Below are 22,372 nucleotides of genomic sequence, written 5' to 3'. Positions count from 1 at the left end.
AGTTTTATTGTCATTTCTTTGGCCTCCGGTAGAAGGCTAATATCACGCGATCAGCCCGATGAAATAAAAGTAATAAATAAATATATGACGTATAAACATAGCTCATTCTGTCTACTGCTCTCAAAGAGCTTTACAATGATAAAACGGTGTTGTTTTTTACCGGATCAGAACAATCGAGAACTCATTCACAGCATCAGTCGCTGACCCCTTTATACTTAGTAGTTAGAAGTTTTGCATTCTGATTGTGTATTGGCCTTTTTTTTGTAATTGAATGTCGCAATCTAAATTAATTAGCTGCGAGGTTTGCCTTTGGAAAGACCTAACTGATGAATGAATCACTGAACCAAGAAGAATATTGAAGACCGGCTTTGTCAATTGCATTGTGCCCTGAGCTGCAGTTGAAAAGACCAATTCTGAAATTCGTGAGCAGAAACTAAAAAAATCATTTTAGAAGATTGAAAACATAACCGGGCAGAAAATTCACAGTCCTAAAAAACTGCGAGACTGGCGCAGTGGTGACAGCACTTGCCTTCCCCCCCCACCAATGTGCCCCGGGATCGATTCCCGGATTAGACCATATGTGGGTTGAGTTTGTTGGTTCTCTACACTGCTCCGAGAGGTTTAATTTTGTACCGGGTACTCCGGTTTTTCCCTCTCCTCAAGTTATTAGGGACATTAATTAAGAGCTACGACGGCGACGCCTGTTAACGAAAACGTCACCTCAAAATATAACTTTGCTTTATCATAAGTCTTTCACGATTAATAAATCTCGTTCACGTCCTACAATGCGGCCGGAGTATCCTAAAAGTAAAATTGGTACGAGCGGTTTCAGCTGGTTTCAGAGTGAAAATAAAGAATGAAAGATTCTCTTTTGCATGCTCACGTTTTCGTCAAAACATCAGTCAAATTTGGTGATTTCAAATCGTTGTTATGCAGAGGACAGCAAACGTATTTGCTAAAATCCGTGCTGCACTTGCAGCATGATTATGTATGTTCTTCAGTTATCCCGGCAATGATATCAGGGACAGTTCATGGACTTTAACATCTACGCCGCGATCGGCAGCGAGGACACCACAAAACAAGGATATGACTACATGAGCCGCCGGGCTGGTCAGGTTTGCCGAGATGAGTTTCAGCCCGGTGTCACATGAGGTGAGCCAGCCGCCCGGCTTCCGCGTGACTAAGGGCCTTTTTACACGAGCCCGGGTTGGACACCGACCCGGGTCAGTTCAGCGTCGAATTTTACGTTTACACGAGCCCGGGCTGGGTGAGGGTTGGGTAATTCTCGGCTGACCCGGGTCAGTTCCCTTTTCGCTGGGTTGAAAGGGCTGGTGGCTATTTGGTGGCTATTTGTCAGTGAGAAAAATGACAGACGAACCATGCAATCATCACATCTCACAATCATCAATTTGTGTTAACGTTATCAGGCATTTTGGTACAGGCTGCGCATGGGCGAGAACGCTGAGCCGCCAAAAAAAGTGATGTTCAAACAATCCCGGGTCAGATGCGCCAGTGTTTACATGAAGAAATTGAAGAAATTTCAACCCTTCTAGCCGGGTCAACCCGAGTCTTGAGAAGGGTTACCCGGCAAGGGGGGGCTGACCCAGTTTGACTACTGTTTTCATGTAAACGCTTATAACCATTTGACTGCAAAAGGGTTACCCGCCGCGGTGATTCAACCGGGGGTAAAAAGCAACCCGGGCTCGTGTAAAGAGGCCCTAAAATGAATATGTCAAGTGAAAAAAGAAAACAACAAGAAGAAATGGAGAGACGTTTTGTCTCGCTAAATTGTTATTAAAAAATCAGTTCACCACCTTTCAATTTAAAGAAGCCGTATGGTTTGGTATCTTATTTATCCTTATTTAAACACAAAAAACGACTATTCCGTGGGCCATTTTGCTCTAAAGTGGAGTAATGCGGTTAGAAATCGCTGGCCCGGCTAACCGGGCTGTCCCCGGTGAACGCGATTACATGGAAAAATCTCAGCCCGGTTAGCCGCGATCCCAGCATCGTAATGCCGGCCTCGGCTAACCGGAATTAGATTTTACGATGTGAAATCGCCAAATTGGAGGTTTTGACGCCAACGTGAGAGGCTGAATCGTTTCAACGTTTTTTCAATTCTATTTATACAGATCACTCTTCTTGTCCAACATTCCATAAAGTTAATGTAAATCCTCGATCTGATCAACAATCATCTAGACCTAATTGGAGTGACCACTGAGGAAGTTACTGAACTGTTGACATCTCTTGAATCCTCTAAAGCACCTGTCCCTGATATTCTGCCTACGGTTGTGCTAAAAAAATGCGCCAACACTCTAGCTCAGTCTATAACTGCTTTTATAAATTCGTCCTTTCTAAATTGTTACTGCTTATCTGCGTGGAAAACGGCAAATATTTGTCCTGTGCACAAGACAAGAAAATAGATGTAGAAAATTATCGCCGCAGCTACTGCAAGTCCTCTAATGCCGATATTGGCTAAAGTCCAAGAAAAATGTGTTCTAAATCGTCTTCTACCGCATATTTCACCTTGCTTATTTAACATGCAACATGGCTTCCTTAAAAGTCTCTCATGCACCACCCAGCTGCTGCAAGTCCTCCAAGAACTTGGCCGGGCTCTTGATAGTGGACTGGAAACTGATGTCATCTCCATAAATTTTTCCAAAGCTTTTAAGTCTGTGGTACGTGTTACACAAAAATAGAAGGCACTGAGTTGGGTGGTAATGGAATGCAGCGTTCCAGTTAATTTTTTTCAAGTCGGCGGAGGTTGACATTTAGACCATTGAGAGGTCACCCAGATGTCGTGCCAGCAGTGGCTTATTGGCTCACATGTTCTCACGTTGATTATTTTGTAAAGTCCTGTCCCGTTTTTACGGTCTTTTACTTTTTTAAGCGTTGGTAATAAATTCAGTGCAAAGATAACAAGACACGTTCTTGAGTAAAACTCTCTCAATTCCTCTTTAAATTAATAGTCTGCAAAAAAAATTAACTGCAAATTGCTCTGACGGACGTTTTCCTGCATTTCATTCATGTCTTGCAGTTTCACTGAGCAAAAGTTTATTCCACACACTAACGAAGGACTGAAGATGTTGTTTCCGCTTCCTAATTCCTCTTCTTTTCAGTCTAATCTGATGCCACGTCATTTTTTTTTGCTTTAACGTTTGCACCAAAAAGTACCGCAAAAGCCGGAAGTTAACAGTAGAAGGCAAGCCAAATTTAGAAAATACTCTTGGTGCCTGAGGAATTTTTTTGCAAGGTCGGAGAGAACGCTCCGCGATTCAAAATCAACGGTCGAGGACAAAAAAAAAAAAAAAAGAAACCTCTGGTTGCACAACACTAGAACCTCATTTCAATTCCATGCGTAGAGACAGTTCAGCTTTCTCGTCATGGTGTTGTCGTCAAACCAGTTTTGGCCGCCAAGCTGAGACTGCTTCGCAAGGGACGCATTGAAGCGAATCACTAAACAAACATTTCTGAAAATTATGATTGCAGTGATGGCTATTCATTTAAACACTTTGAATAATTTCGGAGCAATATTCCATTGATTTTCGGTGCATAAGATTAATTAGTTTGATGAAAATTTATTGTTGAATGTGTTTAAAACAGGATACTGTAATAGCAAAGAGCTAGAGATCACTTCCTAAAGTGCAGAATGGACGACTTCGAAATGCGAGAAACTTTTGTCTGTTCTTACTATTTTTCGTCCATGAGCCTTCCGTTCCCAGACACAGTTGCAACAAATGTTGTGAGTTCAACTTTTTTAGTTAATTTCCCTGACCGCTCAAACGAGCTTGAGTATCAGCAAGTGCTCTCATACGCGAATTGATGAGCAACGTAATTTAACTACAATTAAAATGGGTCTTTTCACGTTGTCAAAGCCGTTAAAGTTGGTAAAACAGCTTTCCAGTAGTAGTTAGTGCTGTAGGTAACACGTGCAGCAGAGTTCCAGTTCCAATACATTCTGTGCTTTGTCACAGAATTGACTATGGCAATCGCACATGTTAAAACCAGAACCTCCTCTACAGTAAAAAAAATAATACCGGCCAGAGGATAGGTTACCAGTAGCCTTCTATTTTGTCAGTGCAGTTTTGACAAGCACTTCGAGCCATTCTCCCAGGCCTAGAAACTACCAGCTCCCAGCCTAGTTGCTTTGATTGCTTTGAAGAAATTCAACCTGGATAGCCTGCGTAGGGACCCAAGAGGACGGGGAGGGGGGAGGGGAGGGAAAGGGTAGGCTGCTACGCTGGCTACAACATGGAGCACTTTTTCCTGGAGTAGTAGTCTGAAGTGTCAGCCGTCTCCTCGCCCACGAGGAGACGGCTCACACATCAGACTACTGGAGTAGCCCTGTGCTTTCTTTAAAGCTTAGTGATTGACTCAAAAATCAAAGCTACATTCTCAGCAAATCAGCAAGAGTACCAAATATTATTGGCTATCGTAATTCGCCGACTGCATTTAGTTGTTTTACGCAAACATCAGCTTATGTTATTTGACAGCTGTGATGATTGGTCTGCGTATATTTTCAGCTGAGCGCACACTCGTAAAGCATACCCTTCAGCTGATGGATTATAACGTGTGACTGGAAATACGTGATCTAAAATCGGGGGAAAAAATACCGGAAATACATTTTGACTGAAGTGTTGAGATCAATCTCGAAATTTAGCTTTTTGACCTACCCTGATTTTTGGAGTACATGTAAGATTCTTCTTTTTTTTTTTTTGCATTCTTATGGCTTTTTCCATTGGAAACCCACCGTTACTTTTCGAGTCGAAACCAAATCGTGAATATCGAACTGAAACTGACTCGCATTTTCATACTGCAAGCGTGTTAATTATAGAGAAACAACTTACAAGCAATAAACAAAATGATATTTTTATTGAATAAAAGTACAATTTGATGAGTTTATGCGTTCTTAAAATGTCTATTTTTGTTTCAGTGAAAACGATCCATGATTTCAAGTGTCTGGTCCACACTGGCACGTTTTTAACCCAGTTTTACGCCACCGTTTTCAAAAACCCAAGGTTTCATCTATTCGCATGGCAATCCAAAAGCATTTTCAAAACAATAGTTTTGAAAAATTTTCCACCTACGAAACTGTGTTTCGACGGTGTTTTTGGGCGGTTTACCGTAAGAGATGGCCGCAAACCTAACTTACTCTCTCTTGATATCCAAACGGCAGTTTTGGCATCGAGAGATCGCTCTGCCGCAAAATCACCCTACAATAATCACCAAAGTCTGGTCATTTGAAGCAGTATCAGTGCTTATAACGGGGTAAAATCGACCAAACCCTTGGCTGTTACCAAGACAAAATAAAGAGAAATTTCACAGAAGTTAATTTAGAAACGGAAGTCGGTTTCCATTCATACAAACATGACGTCAAATGAAGACATCGGGGTTTTTTGTTTTATTTTTAATTTTTAATTTTTAAGATTGAACTAGTGAGCAGCACGTCTGCAAACTCTAAGAGTTGTAAAACGATTTATTTTATCCTACGCATTTCGTGTGACTAACGCACACTTCGTCAGGGATGTTTTACAATACAACACAAGCGACCTGTTTATACACCTACATAACGGACTAAAAAAATTTTTTTACATTACGTAAAACCGCACCTACGAGAGCGGATTTGCATGTAGGAAACAGGCGGAAAGGAGTGCAAGGAGTGACATATCTTGTGCCTAACATAATTTTGGGGCTCACAGTTAAAAAAAAAAAGAAATACATGAAGACATCGGGAACAGGGCAAGATGACGATTCGCCAATTTTGATTCCTAGTGTTTGAACACGCGGACGTCTCTGAAAACACTTCCATTTCTGTTTCATCTGAAAACATATCCCTAGGGCAGAACCACGCCCTCACTTCCTGTAACCTTAATTTTCTCTTGGTCGTCATGATATTCAACCAGCTTCAAATATAGCCTTGCTTTGAACAACTACAGCAGATTTCATTACAGGGAAACAGCGCCTAAAATCACCACTCTCACCGCGTAACAATCAGATTAAAAAAAACTCCACTTTTAAAAGACAATTAGTTAAACATTGAAATATATCTTGTGTAATTGACAACAGTTAAAGACCACAAAGCTAAGATAGTCCTAATGTCTTGAGCTTGGAAAGAAGAACTTCATTCTTGTGGCACTCCTACAAGAAAAGCAACTCAATAGTTACACAGCGATAGATTTAACTCTTCAAGCAGACACCTCTTACTGTACTTGGTGCAGGGTAAATGCTTCTTTGGTATTAGTAATTTTGTTTCACAAAGGGCTGTCTCCCGTTTTCATTTCAAGCTACGGCAACGGAAAAGTCACTGATTTCAAAAACAGAACTTTGCGCAATTGAAAGTCTTTCGCGACGGTTCCATACTCTTGACGCTGAATTACATTGGATTTGTAGGAACATTTCTGATTAAAGACAAAGTATAAACGGGTCATTGTGGTATGCTGAGCTCACGTTGCAGTAGGCTCTTTCACGTTGTTGTAATGAAGGACAAAGTGAATGTTTACCCCGGCAAATGAAAAGATGAGATGTATTTTTTTTCTGATGATTCGGTGATATTCGGAAAACATCCGAGTGCTCCTTTGCTGGAGTCGAACCTACGACGACCTTCCGATTACTAGTTCGGATGCACCATTACCGACGTAGCGTATGGCACAGAAACGAACGAAAATATATGCTGTTGATCAAGTATGGTTATTTGTATAGGTAGTAATAAATTATCACTGGGAGTCCTCACTCACAAACGCCCCGAGAAGAAGTAAGTTAAGGAAAGAGACGTGCCCGGAAGCGGAAGGAGTGGGCGCCATGGCAACACGCTGGAAATCGCTGAGGGGAGGTGGGAGGGTCGAACACCCGACGTCCGTTCAAAGCCAAAGAGAGAAATTTACGGGATAAAACAAGACTATTTATACCAAAATGGTAATATAATATGCAAATAGGGTTCTCCAATAGAACAAGAGATGCACGGAAATTTTCAACTTATATCTAAATTATGATGACCCCCAGTGAGAATAGTGCAATAAAGGTGAAATTGTTGCATTGATTGCCAATCAAATGCGAGCCCTGGACGGCGTAATTTTTCCGTGATTGCATTATAAGCATGCGTTGCTTCTGCTTAACCATCTCGAATTTTTTTATGTATATTATGAATAAGAAATCACATGATTCTTCTCGCGCAAATCCGAATAAATAAGCACTTGTACATTTTTTTAAAGACTATAAATTGTGGCGCGAGCAATTTTGTGCGTCTTTGACAAAATTTACACTTGCTTATTTATTCCAAATTGCACTCGAAATCATCCGATAACCTATAAAAATTGTACGAGAAGAATTATGTGGTTACTTATTAATAATATTCACGAGAAAATTTCGAGATAAAAATTGTCGTAATCGAGCACAAACAATGCACTCGTATCACGCAATCACGTGAAAATTGCGCCAGAACGGGCTCGCATTTGATTGGCTGTTTGTGTGACTTCCTTTGACCATTGACCAATCAGAATCCTTGGTTTGTTACTTCTTTTTGCACCGAAACTGCCGAAACCGAAACCTTTTGCACCGAAACTGCATTTCTCCTAACCAATGAGAACTGAGTCATTTCTTGAACTCCCTAGTGTTGATATTTGAGGGCGCTTATTCGAGGGGGAATACCCCGGAATAGCAAAAGAAGTGGAATATCCAAGAACCGTGTGGTGATGGGGTCTGCATCCCGTTTACGGCGCCAACGGAATAGCATATTTCCCGCTCTTGGAAGCGCAATTAAAATGAAAAACAATTTACCACCACTTTCTACCGTATATTAATTCGTATATTCTTAAAATATACCGATAATTAGATTATACCATAGTTTATACCGATAATTAGATTATCTCTTCCGAATGAAAGCAATGCGTCGTTTGACAAAGATGTATCGAGGTAGTTCGACAAAGCCATCTAGATCGAAGTGGTCTTCACACAAAATAAACAATTCAAAATAAGCAATTGAGTTATCTAGTGGATAGTGATCTTTCCAGTGGATAGCACTATCCACCCTTCGAACAACTGGGCTCTGTTGCATTGAATCGGACCGATTTTCATTTCCATAAATCGGATGTTCATCGGTTGTCAAAATACACGCAAGATTTGCTATCCGACACCGTCGGGCCGACAAGTCGTACCGTGTAAACCGGCCTTAACAACGACGCGAAATCACCAAATTTGAAGTTTTGATGACAACGTAAGCATGCACTAGAGAATCCTTCACAATGACATAAGTTTCAAATGACGTTTTTCAATTATTTTCACCTGCAATACTCCAGTCAATTTGTTAGCCCATGTGTCAGGGCAGTTTTAAAAAATAGTGCTTATGCTTACATGTAAGTTTGAAGCCATTTGTTTGCCTGATCTCAAACCATAGAACCACAGTCATATGTAATTGCCGGTAGCTCTGAGTTACTTATAATTAATGTTAAAAATTAATGTTTTGATGGTGGATGAAACCCAAAGCACTTGGAGATAAATGTTCCCAGTCAGATTAAGATGGACTGAAACTCTGCCCAAATGTAAAAACCTCAAGGCCACAGCATGAGGACATTTTTCAGCTTGCTTTAAACTACCCAACAACCAAATGCCTCAGTCTTCATTATCATGTACAGGTACTGGATAACATACGACAAAACAAGTCTGCGATGATTGGAAAGAGACAAACTTTTCATAATATTAATAATTGCATGAATAGGAAACTAACAAAACAGTCATTTCAAAACGCCTACAATTAAAATGTAATAATAATAATAATAATAATAATAATAATATTACTATTATTATTATTATTATGCGGCAATCAGCAAAGCCTGGCCAATTGACTATCTTTTGAGCGTGGGGTGTGGAAAATTGAACCCTTTTTTTTTCAGGTGCCGGAGTCGTTAACAGCTATAAAACACATGTTTGGACGAGATAGAAGAGTAGTATTTGTGAGCGATTGCCTTACAAAAAAGTTCTTCAAAACTTGTCTTCAAAGGCATTTTGGCTGCGTAATTCGTCTTTGTCATACTATAGTGTGGCCAAGAGTGAGTACAAGATGGTATTAAAGTTTCCACACCTTCTATTTCATTGTTAAAGCTCTGACAGTTGTATCTTTCTGTTAGAGGTAATTAACCAACACTGAACAATTTAAAATAAACACTCTAGGCCCTGTTGTTGATAACTATACAGTTCCCTCGTTAAACAACCTTTGCCGTGTTTCGGAGTCATAGAGGAGCTTATACTTGCATGCTTACTGTCTCCCGTTTTCATTTCAAGCTACGGCAACAAAAAAGTCATTTCAAAAATAGAACTTTGCGCAACTGAAAGTCTTTCTTGATTGTTCCGTACTCTTGACGCTGAATTTCATTGGATTTGTAGGAACATTTAAGCACTGTTATGTAATTACTGTTATTAAAATCAATATTTTGTGTTGTCTAATGCCATTTCCCCGCAACTATTAACTTCGCATAAATTATACTTTGAATTTACGTCACAGACATAATCTATCGCTCACGCGTCCAGCCGTCTCAGTCTTCCCGGGGAGGATACCCGAACTCGAATGAGCGGCGGAAATCGAGCCTAATGTTTACCCCAGCAAATAAAAAGATGAGATGTATTTTTTTTCCGATGACGATTCGGTGATATTCGGAAAACATCCGAGTGCTCCTTTGCTGCAGTCGAACCTACGACGACCTTCCGATTACTAGTACAGTTCGGATGCACCACTACCGAGGTACAGGAAACGTCGTTGCACGTAGTTGTCGTCAGCGCAGTAATAAACGAAAATGTATGCTGTTGGTCAAGTATGGTTATTTGTATAAGTAGTAAACGGTTGTATAGCTGAAGTAAACGTTCCAGCAAAAACTATCCAATTTATTTAAATAGATCTCAAGTGAAACTATGATCCTCGCAGTTATGAACGCAATTTTTATAATTGCGTAGAGAAGCCTGAAAAATTCAGGACTTCGACGGGGTTTGAACCCGTGACCTCGCGATACCGGTGCGACGCTCTAACCAACTGAGCTATGAAGCCACTGACCTTGGGAGCTCCCGAGGTCACGGGTTCAAACCCTGTTGAAGTCCTGAATTTTTCAGGCTTCTCTACGCAATTGCAAAAATTGCGTTCATAACTGCGAGGATCATAGCTTCACTTGATTTCATATCCGCAGTTCAAATATGATCCATTTCATATATCATTTCATCATAAAATAGATATGTTGGCAATATTGGATTTTGATGCAGCCATATAATTAGGAACAGATAAGTACGAGCCGGAGCCCGTAGGGTGAGTGCAATTCGTTATCCCTAACAGTACACAAGAAGCGAGTTGATTGGCTGAGAGAAGAATCGATGTAGTTCGACGAAGTCATCAAAATCCAAGTAGTCTCTACAAAAAATAAACAATTCAACTTACTTCGGTGAAATCTTTGACCGTTTTGTAATACAGCCGTTCTTGTTCTACAGTCTCGAGGTATTGCTGGTTTAAGGCGTCCCTCTTTTGCTTCTCGGCCACCTTCTTCTTTTCAATCAAGAGAAAATGAGGGGACAGAGACGGAGGCTCAGGGCGTTGGTCGGGATATGTCATGTCCACGAAAGTTATTTTTAGACGAGCGGAAGTCTTTGTTCTAGCGGAAGTCTGTCTTCCGAGACGTCCGTATGCAGTCTTGTCTCGTTCTCAGGTTCTTAGTGAAGAGAGAAAATGGCGGCGCACGTGGAAGGCTAATGAATATTTATTTTTTTTCAAACATCAGACCGAGGTTGGCCTGCATGAGGACGTCTCGGAATACAGACTTCCGCTAGAACAAAGACTTCCGCTCGTCTAAAAATAACTTTTGTAGACATGACATATCCCAAGGGCTGGACCGGGAGCCTCCCTCTCTGTCCTCTCATTTTCTCTTGTTTCAATCTAAAGAAGCGATCCACAACGGTAAACTCTAGAGGGTCTACTGCTTATTTATCTGGTACTATTTTAAAAGTGTAACCAGAACAGTAGAACGGTCTTCAACTGAATGCCCCAAAATCGAACAAATGTCAACACTTTAGCCAATAACAGCTACAGAAAATCAAATACGCCAATCAGAACGAAGAGCAGTAACGTGCAGCGCGGGTAACGCGTCATTGTATTGAATTACCTTTTACTTCCGATTGGCTGATCGGCTGAAACTTTTAAACCCAATCAGCGAAGAAAATAAAAAAAAAATTCCTTTTCGACAGTCAATGAATGAGTTGCCAGTAATTGGATCCGTGCTTTATACGCAAAGGGTTCTGGGATCGCCAGGGGGCAAACATTTCAAGTAGCTGTGAGAAAATGTATGGCAGAAACTTATTCGACGTCCAAAAAAATGATTTTGGAGAGAGATCAACGCTTTTTTCGACGCAGTTTTATCAGAAATCGATTTGGACAATGTTGATCCGTGGCAAGTGTAAGTTTTTCTTTGAATAACCGTCGTGTGCACTGTGTTTTGAGGAATTTTCTACACTGCTAGAACATGTTTTATCTGAGCCCTTAGGTAGTCTCATGATTGCTGGGGATCTAAACTTTCATATGGAGAATTCTAACAACGCCCTTACTAGGCAGTTCATTGAAATTCTTGAAACCTTTGATCTCAAACAGCACGTGTTTTCTCCAACTCATGCAACTGGCCACACCCTAATCTGCTAATAACAAGATTAAATGAGGAACTTGTAAAAAAGATTAAATGAGGAACTTGTAAAAAATGTAACTTATCTCTCAAAAAACCTAAGTTTAGGAAGAAAGTTATTAGCACTCTAAAATTGTGCTCCTTGGATATTGACTCATTTCGCGAGGATCTTCGTAATTCTTCTCTATTTCGAGAAGAACCCATTGACTTGGATAGTGCAGTTGCTCAATATGATAATGGTCTCAGATTGTTGTTGGATCAATACGTCCCCGCTAAAAAGCGTTTGGTGACAATAAGACCTTTTGCACCGTAGTATTCGCCAATAGTTGCTACTGAAAAACGGAAAAGACGTCGCTTAGAGAGAAAATGGCGGAAGACACGCCTACAGAGTGATAGGGAAGCGTACCAGTATCATTGTTGCGTTGTCAACGAGTTGATTAGTTCACTGAAATCTACTTATTATACATCGTGAATTAATAAGCATTCCTCGGATCAAAGAGTGCTGTTTAGAACTGTAAACAAGCTTATCCATGAGACACGATATCCACCTTCTCTTAGCAATGCTTTACTTGCTGATTCGTTTGCTGACTTTTTCACTGCTAAAGTTGAAAAGATTCACACTGCCCTTGTGGCAAGAAACAGAGATCTATCGTTAGCAGATGATAATGAAATGTTTACCAACGTTGCTGAATTAAATAACTTTCATGAGATCAGTGAAGATGACGTTAAGGAATTTGCTTATAAGCCTTTAAGCAAGTCCTGTTGTCTTGATCCTCTGCCGGCATCAGTCACTACTTAAGGATTGTTTTCCTGTACTCCTACCTACTATTACCAGGATGGTTAATTTGTCATTGTCAACTGGTTATATGCCTGATGCCCTAAAGATTGCTTCTCTTTCACCTACATTAAAGAAACCAAGTGCTGATTTCAAGCAGTTCACAATCTTTCGGCCAATCTCAAATTTGAAGTTTATTTCTAAGCAGGTTGAAAAGTCTGTTGCAATTCAACTGACGAAACATGCCATGACCAACCATCTTGACGAGACGTTTCAGTCAGCATACAAAGAATTTCATTCAACTGAAACAGCACTACTTAGAGTACATACTGACATCTTGTGTTCTTTGAATCAAAACAAGTCGGTTATATTACTCTTATTAGACCGTCCCGGTTTCAGCAGCATTTGTTACGGTGGATCATGCAATACTAATATCCCGACTCTCAAACCGTTTTGGGGTGAAGGGAACTGTATTGGCTTGGTTTGAGTCTTACTTAAACTCCCGCCAACAGTTTGTTAATGTAGAAGATGTCATGTCATCAAGGCGACCGTTGTTGCGTGGGGTGCCTCAGGGGTCTGGGCCCCACTGCTGTACCTTGTCTACACTGCACCGATTGCTGACATCATCAAAAAGCATGACTTACTATACCACCTGTACACTGATGACACGCAACTATATATTTCCTTCAACACCAATTGTTGTGCTGATCTTTTTGAGGCAACGTTGCGTATCGAGCGCCGTGTTGAAGAAATAGACCTCTGGATGTGCAAAAACCTATTGGAACTTAACCAAGATAAAACTGAACTTGCTGTTATTAGCTCCAAATTTCGAAATAGTCCAACTCTTGAATATGTTCGGGTCGGTGATGAGTTCATTGCTCCTAATTTGTCTGTACGTAACTTAGGAGTCATTTTGGACAATTGTTTTTGCATGGAACAACATGTAAAATAGATATGTAGTGAGGCAAATTATCATCTCAGGAATACATCAAAGATCCGCTAATATCTCACCCAGGACTCTGCTAAATTCTCATCCATACTTTTATTAGCTCTATGCTTGACTATCGTAACTCACTTTGATATGGTATTCCAAAATACTTAGTTTGTAGATTACAGCGTGTTCAGAATACGGCGGCTCGCATTGTCATGTTAACAAGGAAGTACGATTCGATTACCCCAATAATGTTCAAGCTACACTGGCTCCCCGTTCATTCATGTTTTATTTCTAAGCTCCTGTTATTAGTCTATAAAGCACTCAATGGCAAAGCACCCTCTTGCATTTCTAGTCTCCTGAGCCATTGTAAGTGCTCTCGGTCTTTACGTTCCAGTGGGCAAGAACTGCTCACTGTGCCAATGGCTAAACTATGCACAAACATAGTGTTTGCAAAACACAAACTAAGTATTTTGGAATACCATATCAAAGTGAGTTACGATAGTCAAGCATAGCATAGTGGAAAAGTGGAAAAGTGACGTCATTTACTCACTGGCTTAAAATTTCATGCAACGTCTGATGCTTATTATAAATGCAAAACACGAGTTTAAAAGTCTGGAAGCCTGAAACTCCCGTGAGCTTTAGCAACAGGGAGCTTTAGCAACCACGACGACGGCAACGGCAACGAGAACGTCATCTGTTATTGCATGTAATCACTTTATTTCATGCAGCGTCTGATGCTTATTATAAATGCAAAACACGAGTTTAAAAGTCTGGAAGCCCGAAACTCCCGTGAGCTTTAGCAACAGGGAGATTTAGCAACGACGACGGCAACGGCAACGAGAACGTCATCTTTTATTGTAATCACTTTACGACCATAATTCCAAGCTTTCTAATGTGACAAAGGTATAGCAGTTCTTCAGGAATGAAAACGTTATGAATCGCGCATAATTTAGGGGAGAAACTTTTTTCATGATGAAAATTTACCTCCAAGTGTTGACTTCCTCCATAAAAGCTCAAATTTGACTATTTCACGTTGTTGTTTTGCTGACGACGGCCAAGAAATTGACAAAAATGAAAAAGGCACGTGCAGAGCGTGCAAATAAATATATTGTTTTTGGCCACTAAATATGCAAATCTGACAACGCCGTTGTCATTCCTAAAGCTCTCTATTAATTTAGCCAGGTACACATGCATTGCATTCTTAAACTATTCTGTCTTTGACGTCATTGTTCTCGATCCAGCTCTCTCAAGATTTTAAAGTTAGTAATGGCGGACCATCGGAAAATTCCAGTTAAAAGAAACAGGTGTCTTTGAAATCAAGGCTTAAAACTTGGGTCACTTACTGTTTAGTTAACATAGTTTTGAAATCCAAAGAAAAATAAAAATTGTTCTTTTGATCATACTTTAAGAGTACAAAACTAAAATGCTGGGCGCTGTGTGCACATCATCGCCAATATCGGTTTTTTTTTTCAAACTTGCTTCCTTTCTTAAGTAAAGTTTGGTATAAAGTGAAGAACCGTTTCGTTTCCTTGTGAGCCACTTTAATTTAAAATAAAAACAAATTCAAGCAAGTTAACTTTGAAGTGACGAACTTTGCGAAATGCCGATCATTTAGATTTGAAGAACCAGACAGAGGGCCAGTTGGACACTGTTAAAAATTCCTCTACACAAACACAAATATACGGGAAAAGAAACTTAAACTCTTGATTATGAATACTTTACAAACCGTGTTTGTACAGTTCCAAAAATCTTCTCTGATATTGTGTAAGTTCGGCACGCGACGGGACTTTGTCGATCTTCCTTTGAAGTGAAGAAATCTCACGATTCTTTCGAGCCTGAAAAACAACACATTCAACTGAGCAAACTAAATGTCAAAAAAATTGAATGCGCAACAGGAAAATGTCCACTGCGTGTTTATAAAAATGTTAGGTAACAAAGAAGGCAAGGTTTTCGAAAAGTACCTGAAAAAATCTAATTTTTCCCAGTTTTACTTTATCCGCTTCGTATTGTTTTGAAATCAACTCTGATCTTTCCTGAAAAGGAAAACAGTTACGTATATTATTAATTATATGCAGAACAATTGCCCACTTTGAGGTTGCCCGGGAGAGAGGGTCGAGAACCTTGTTGAATTGCACAATGCGACTGTTTTGGGGGACGCATTTTCATCATTGTGTGCGCCGAGCAAGAACTCAAGTTGCAACAAAGCGATATACCAGGCGCTGACCTTCCTAAACCACAAAAATACTGTACAATGGCAAATTTAAAACGATGGCTGGCTTACCAACGCGCAAGATTGTCTGGAAAACAAACAGATTTGATCAAAAGGTCATTGCGATCGTGGTACATACAACAAAAGACAAAGATTTAATCCAAAGTTAATTGTTATCGTACAAGAATATTAGAGAGTCTTTTTGCTTTGCAGAGTAAACGACTACATAAACAGTGGCTCGTCCCCAAAACAGTCCCACAATGCAATTCAATAAGACTCTCGACCAGGGATGGCGCAGTGGTGTGAGCACTCGCCTCCCACCAATGTGGCCCGGGTTCGATTCACAGACTCGGCGTCATGTGTGGGTTGAGTTTGTTGGTTCTCTACTCTGCATCGAGAGGTTTTCTCCGGGTGCTCCGGTTTCCCCTCTCCTCAAAAACCAACATTTGACTTAATTTCCTTTCATTGTTAATTTCAATTAGTGCGCCAACATTAGAGCGACTAGACACTTAAATAAAGTTCCTTTCCTTTCCTTTACTTTTCCTTTCCCTGTCTCCCACGCATCCTCATTGTAGCCAATTAGCGAGTCGCACAATGTTCGACGTCGTCTGTCTCAATCTCAGTCAATAGTTAAGGGCAAACGCAGGTTAAGAAAGATCTGTAAGACGGCGTTTCGAGCGTGACGAACGGTAACGCTTGAAACCGCAGAGAAGCCATTGATTCGAAAACCAGTTAACACCACTTTTAATCATTTTATTTTTATCATTTACCCAGCGGTTGATTAGATCACTGCAAAAGGCAAAACCGCGTCCAAAAAGTGGATATAAGATCTCCTCATATCGCTACAAATTTCACAGCAATTTAGTGGCGTAATTAAGTTTGGATTGCGAAGGGTGTGAGTTTAATTTACCAAATGTTATTTTGTGGTTGTACTTCACAAAAAGTAAGTGCCTTTTAAAGGAGGTTTTCGAGACCAAAATGAGTCTAATTTTACAACTGTTCAGAGTCGGCCAAATTCCCGTACTATTAGCGACTATTAGGCCGAAGAGTTTGTTAGTTATTTATCTGTTGGAGCAGTTTTAAGTTTTGGAAACTATTCAGCTGATGTGGACCTGCTATACCCACCCACCCATACACTCTCGCAAAGGACAGCCACAACACCGGGAACTCCCCCTCCTTTTCTCGAATAGTGTGCGGGCTCTTTAAAGTACCTATCACCTCAACACACTTTTTATCCTTTTTTTTCCTTCTCTGAAATCATCCGAAATACATCGTAGTATTTTTAAAACCTTTAAAATGAACTTTCACTCTTTTATTGGCTTTGAAAGACGGGAAAAGTGGTCGTACTTTGATCAATAACCGCAGCTTTGAAGTTGACACGATTATCTGGTCGACAAGATGTTGTCGGTGGCAATTTTCTCAAGTAAAGAAAATAATATAAAACCGTTTGCTTTTCATGAGAAAAGTTGAATTATTACGAACCATTGTGACGTCATGTACATGAATGGTCATGAATCGTGTATGAATGAATCAATAATGTAGGAATAAAATACATTGGGGAAGGGGTTAGTCCTCATCATCATCTGACGAAGAACCTACCACGGAGACCACAGAGTTAAACACAGTGAAGTCAACGTACTTGTTCTCGCTTCTTCTCTTGTACAGCAATTTGTTTTTCCAGAGAAGCCACCAGCTCTCCTCCAGTCCTCTCCCTTCGAGCCTTGCTGTAAAATTAGTTTTATTGAATTACCCTATTATTTTTTATATAAAAACGATGGGGTGTAACAAGAACTGCCTGTGACGATCCCGGTTTGGTGTTAAGTTTGAAATAGAGGCCCCTCTCTAATAAACGCCCCGCGTCTAATACACACTGCCCCACCCCCCCCCCCCCCCCCAAAAAAGAAAAAAAAACGTCAAAAAATCGAGAAAACGCTCTGTAAAGCTAAATTACGCAATTTATTTAACACCTTAGTTGTTCGGACACCAATGGCTTACGAATTGTATCCTGTTCGATATTACGTTAAAAGTACGGATATCGCTCTTTTTCTTCTTTTTTTAAATTTCTGCGCTTAGGATGTCGGCAATTTTCTTTCGGTTTGCTCCGGCTGGATATCCAGGAACTTCAAAGCCGAAGATTCAATGATTCACTCCTTCAAGAGCGGCCAACCATGTGAAAAGGGATCGGACCAGTTAAAAACACAGCTCTCTTTATTAGATGAGCCCAGCCTCGCAAACCCTTTTCAGGTCATCACTTAGTCGGATGTCGACAAAGCCAATTGTGCTAATATTGTTGACCCTGATGGCGACAAGCGCACTGATATAAAACTATAAATTTACGGTTGTCGCCTCGTTAATACAGAACTATCAAGTTTTATTTGGATTTTCTAGTTGTTACAGTTGACTTGAAATTAACGCTCCTCTATAATAGACGCCTCTTGTGTATTTAACGTCCCCCGTTACACCACAAACATTAGGGAGCTTTAGCAACTACAACGGCGACGGCAACGAGAACGTCACAAATTTGCATATTTAGTAGGCAAAAACAGTAGCTTTGCACGCTCTGCACGTGCATTTTTCATTTTTGTCTCTTTCTTTGCCGTCGTCTGCAAAACAACAACGTGAAATAGCCAAATTGGAGGATTTATGGACAACGTCAGCACTTGGAGATAAATTTTCATTTTCTCCCCTAAATTAAGCGCCGCTCATAACGCTTTCATTCCTGAGGGACTGCTACACCTTTGTCATATTAAAAAGCTTGGAATAGTCTCGAAGTGATTGCAATAACGCGAATTTATGTTTTTAGATGACGTTCTCGTTGCCGTTCCCGTCGTCGTTGCTAAAGCTCCCTATTAGGGAACTTAAGCAACGACGACGGCGACGGCACCGAGAACGTCATCTCAAAATATAAATTCGCGTCATTGTAATCACTTTGTAAACATGTCAACCCTTCTTATATGACACGTGTGTGGTAGTTCCTCAAAAATGACATTGGTCGGAACGGCGCTTAATTTAGGGCAGAAAATGAAACTTTAGCGTCAAGTGCTGACGTTCTCCTTGAAACCTAAAATTTGACTATTTCACGTTGTTGTTTTGCTGACGACGGCAAAGAAATGGACAAAAGTGAAAAACGCACGTGCAGGGCGTGCAAAGCTATTGTTTTTTCCCACTAAATATGCACATTTGTGACGTTCTCGTTGCCGTCGCCGTTGTCGTTGCTTAAGTTCCCTATTAAATAAATACTTCGCCCACATTGTAACAAGTGAACGAGATGGAATAATCGCCCAAGAATTACAGTAGTTTAAAGTAATGTTATAAGGTGACGTTTTCGTCAACTTCGCCGTCGTAGATCTTAAATTAGGGAGTTTAACCAAAGACAACGGCGACGGCAACACAACGCCACAAAGCAAGAAGATCATTGGTTAAGAAAGCAAAAATAATCGTGCTGCACGTGCAGCACGAATTTCCGTGCATTTTCGCATTTTTGCCGCACTCCACAAAAAAAACAAGCGCCCTAGGTTTCAATTTGTATCTTGTTGTCGTAAAAGCCTCAAATTTGATGATTCCACGTCGTTGTTACGCAGAATACCGCAAAAATATGCGCTAAAATGCGTGCCGCACTTGCAAAACGATTATTATTTTTTCTCTTTAACCCAATGATATTATTGCTTTGTGATGTCTTCAGTCGCCGTAGCCGTCCTCGGTTCTTAAACTCCCTGGTCCCTAATGAAGCAACGGCTTGAACGGAACTCAAACTCATGATTGCGCAACTGCAATGCACTCGCTCTACCATCTAAGTTATCAAGCCCGTTGCTGCGAAAATAAAGCCTTTTGGCGAGGGTCTTCGTTTTGAAGTTTGAGGGGGGGGGGGGGGGGGCATTTCTACAAAACGAAGACCCTATCGATTTTATTGTTTTAGCGCCGAACAATGCGTTTCAGCACGTTTTAACAGTTCTTAAATTAATTGAGATTCAAGTTTTCGTTTTTGGGTCTTGGGTCTTCGGTCTTCGTTTTGTAGACACCCCACGTTGGGAGCTGGTCACTTTCAAGTTCATGTTGGTTTCGGTCGCATTAGGGAGTTAACAGTACTGTTAAATAACGTTCTATTGTTCAGTGTTCCCCTAGGGATTCAAAACACCAGAGGGTCGCGGTCACACTTGAGAGAAACGCAGTGTAGCACAAGTGTTGACACTACTCCAGTGTCCACTCTCTGGTGTTTTGAATCCCCAGGGGAACACTGAACAATAGAACTTGCCTGAACACTAGTCTTAACTCTCTAATGCAAACGCAACCACTAGAGTAGTGTCAACACCAGTGTTACGCTGTGATTCGCTGTCACCGCAACCATTATCTCCAGTGATAGATGAATGTGTGAATTACATAAATGTAGTTCAAATCGTAGTTAATTGAGTAATAGAGGGGACTGGTTTTGAAGATCGGCAAACATCAAAGGAACAAACAAAGATGCCAAGATTTTGGTTGGAAAGTCCACGACCGTGCACAATCTTTTGTTTTGCGCTCATACGTTATGCATGGTTACGTAACCAACACGTTTCTATTGGTTGGTTCCTCAGTACGGAGTAAACAACTATTTGTGTTTTGTGCAATGTCAACGCCAAAGAAGAGAACAAAAACCTACAACAAAGAAATTTGTCGGGTTTCATAACCTTTCCCCTCTATTAACTATGTTCAAATATATGACGGCACCTCCCATTTGTGGTCCTTATCTGAGGAGACTAAAGAATCTTAGGGCGCGTTCGATTGACCGTATTCCGGTTTAGGAATACACGGAATAGAAGTTAGAAATCCTTCATTTTTGCGGAGATTCACATTAAATTTGTCGAACACCTGTTAAAATGCTATTTTAAGCATATCTTTATTACTCTTGTTGCTTCGAAACGTCAGACATAGCGTTTGGAGGAAGGGCGGGGGGGGGGGGGGGGGAAAGGTGCATTATGGGATTTGAGAAAGTAGTGAATGGTTGGGTGGGAGATAAATCCTCCACCTCCCGCACTGTAGTTCAATGCACCACCAACTGAGTCCATCGCTTGGTGCAAGTGGACAGAGGTTCAAAGTCTGGCACACCAACACTCCGTATCTTTAGATACTTTTGGATAAATCACTGCCATTGTACTGACATCTGCCTTTCCAGTCACCCATTAGCCACTTTTTTCAACATTTCCACTGTTCAAAAAGGGTTGGTGCAAAAGTTTCTATTTCAGTTTAGTGAGATCAAATTAATATGGACTGAATTTAGCTGCCTGAGTCACTTTTTTAATCTCTTGACCCAGAGAAGAACAATTTCAGTATAATACAACTTTTCGCAACCTACGTTTGAAAAATCCCAAACAATCTGTCAGTATTTAGAGCAAAATTACCACCATGTTCCATACATACCCGTTCAGCATACTCAGACGCAATCTGCGAGATTTCCTCCGATTAAAGTCCAACTATTGATCCAACTGTACTGGATGATAGTGCACCCTGAAAATAATACCCGTAATCATGTGATTATTTTTCACAGAAAATGAACGTTATCTACACAAATTAATCCCCTCACTGCCTTAATTACCTCTTTTCCTTCCATAACAGACATCCCCTTCAACAACGATTTTAGACGTTCCTGTAACAAATAAAAATGCCAACATCGTTTGGGAAAAACTCAAACTTCAGTACGGCTACATTACGAAATTACAAGCAATTGGATTTTTTTCAAATCAAGGTAACACTAAACGTAACTAATTTTTCTTTATCAAATAAATTTGGCGGTGTGCAAAACATGTGTCAACTTACATGTAAACCAACAGTGATTCAGAGAATCACATGCAGTTCCCAAGTGTCTATGTTCAGAGCTACAGCACCCATCAGAGATGGATTTAAACTAGTTAAGGAACCAAATGCAAACCTGCCAGTATTTTACTTGATTACAATACCCGCTCCACCACATATTCATCTTCTTCACTGGCCAATAATTATTCTGACTTCATTCTCCCTGAGATGGTGGCCCCAGCAGCCTCTTTCTTCTCAGCTTGCTCCTTTTCCTAGTGAAAAAGGAAGTAAAACAATGACATTTACATTCTTCATTGTCACTGATCATCAAATATCTGTACTGGCTGCAACAGAGAGAATACAGAGACTAGTACGATGACTACCGCTTCAGCTTTCATTAATTTTATCCTCCATCATACTTTCACTGCCTATGGGTTCTATTCTACAGTTTACATTTGCAACTGAGCAGCTCCCAGGTTGCTTGACTCCCCGGCTCATCTGTAGAGCCATTTGCAGCACAATCACATGGTCATCAGCTTAAATCCTATTTAAACCCGGCCATTTTTTCTGACTGAAGATCTTTCGTTAAGAAAATCATGATTGTCTCTTAATTATTGACTTACTTTGGCTCTCTGCTCTTTGCGGCTAAATCCATACTGCCTGTGGAATTTTAACAATACAAATTTAGCACAGGTAAAGAAAAAAACCAATGGAAAAGAGAAAGAATGGGCTCCTACTTTGGAAGTTATTGAAAGTGATTGTGTAGCCACAGATGATTTTAAACAAAAAACTTTAAACAGTAATATTGTTTCAATTGGCTTTAGATCATCACAAAGAGTTAAAGATCAGTGACATTCAATCAAAGTGGAAAGAGCATCTCTATCATGACCCATGCTCCTCAGGAAAATGGATGCCCACTCCGACATCATAGTAAAATGAATAATCATTGTCATATTGTATGGGTGGTTTTCATATGTATAACATCATTGCTGCCATGTTGGTTGGCAAAACCAATAGACCTCTCATTGCCTCCTCTTGTTTGTCCACCA

General features: G+C 40.4%; 1 protein-coding gene and 1 long non-coding RNA gene across 2 annotated transcripts in view; both read right to left on the bottom strand.

Moving 5' to 3' along the window:
* LOC138012963 (coiled-coil domain-containing protein 93-like) overlaps positions 1 to 22,372 on the bottom strand; it is a 298,808-nt gene that overhangs the window by 38,277 nt on the left and 238,159 nt on the right. The window lies entirely within an intron of this gene.
* On the bottom strand, positions 4,854 to 10,533 carry LOC138012971 (uncharacterized). Its single transcript, XR_011125144.1, has 2 exons — positions 10,412 to 10,533; positions 4,854 to 6,138 (listed from the first exon to the last, which is right to left on the bottom strand). It is a non-coding gene; the product is annotated as an uncharacterized lncRNA (long non-coding RNA).

This window comes from Montipora foliosa, chromosome 8, assembly GCF_036669935.1.
Source record: "Montipora foliosa isolate CH-2021 chromosome 8, ASM3666993v2, whole genome shotgun sequence".
NCBI classification, from domain to species: Eukaryota; Metazoa; Cnidaria; class Anthozoa; order Scleractinia; family Acroporidae; genus Montipora; species Montipora foliosa.
This window is presented reverse-complemented; position numbering and strand designations above follow the sequence as displayed.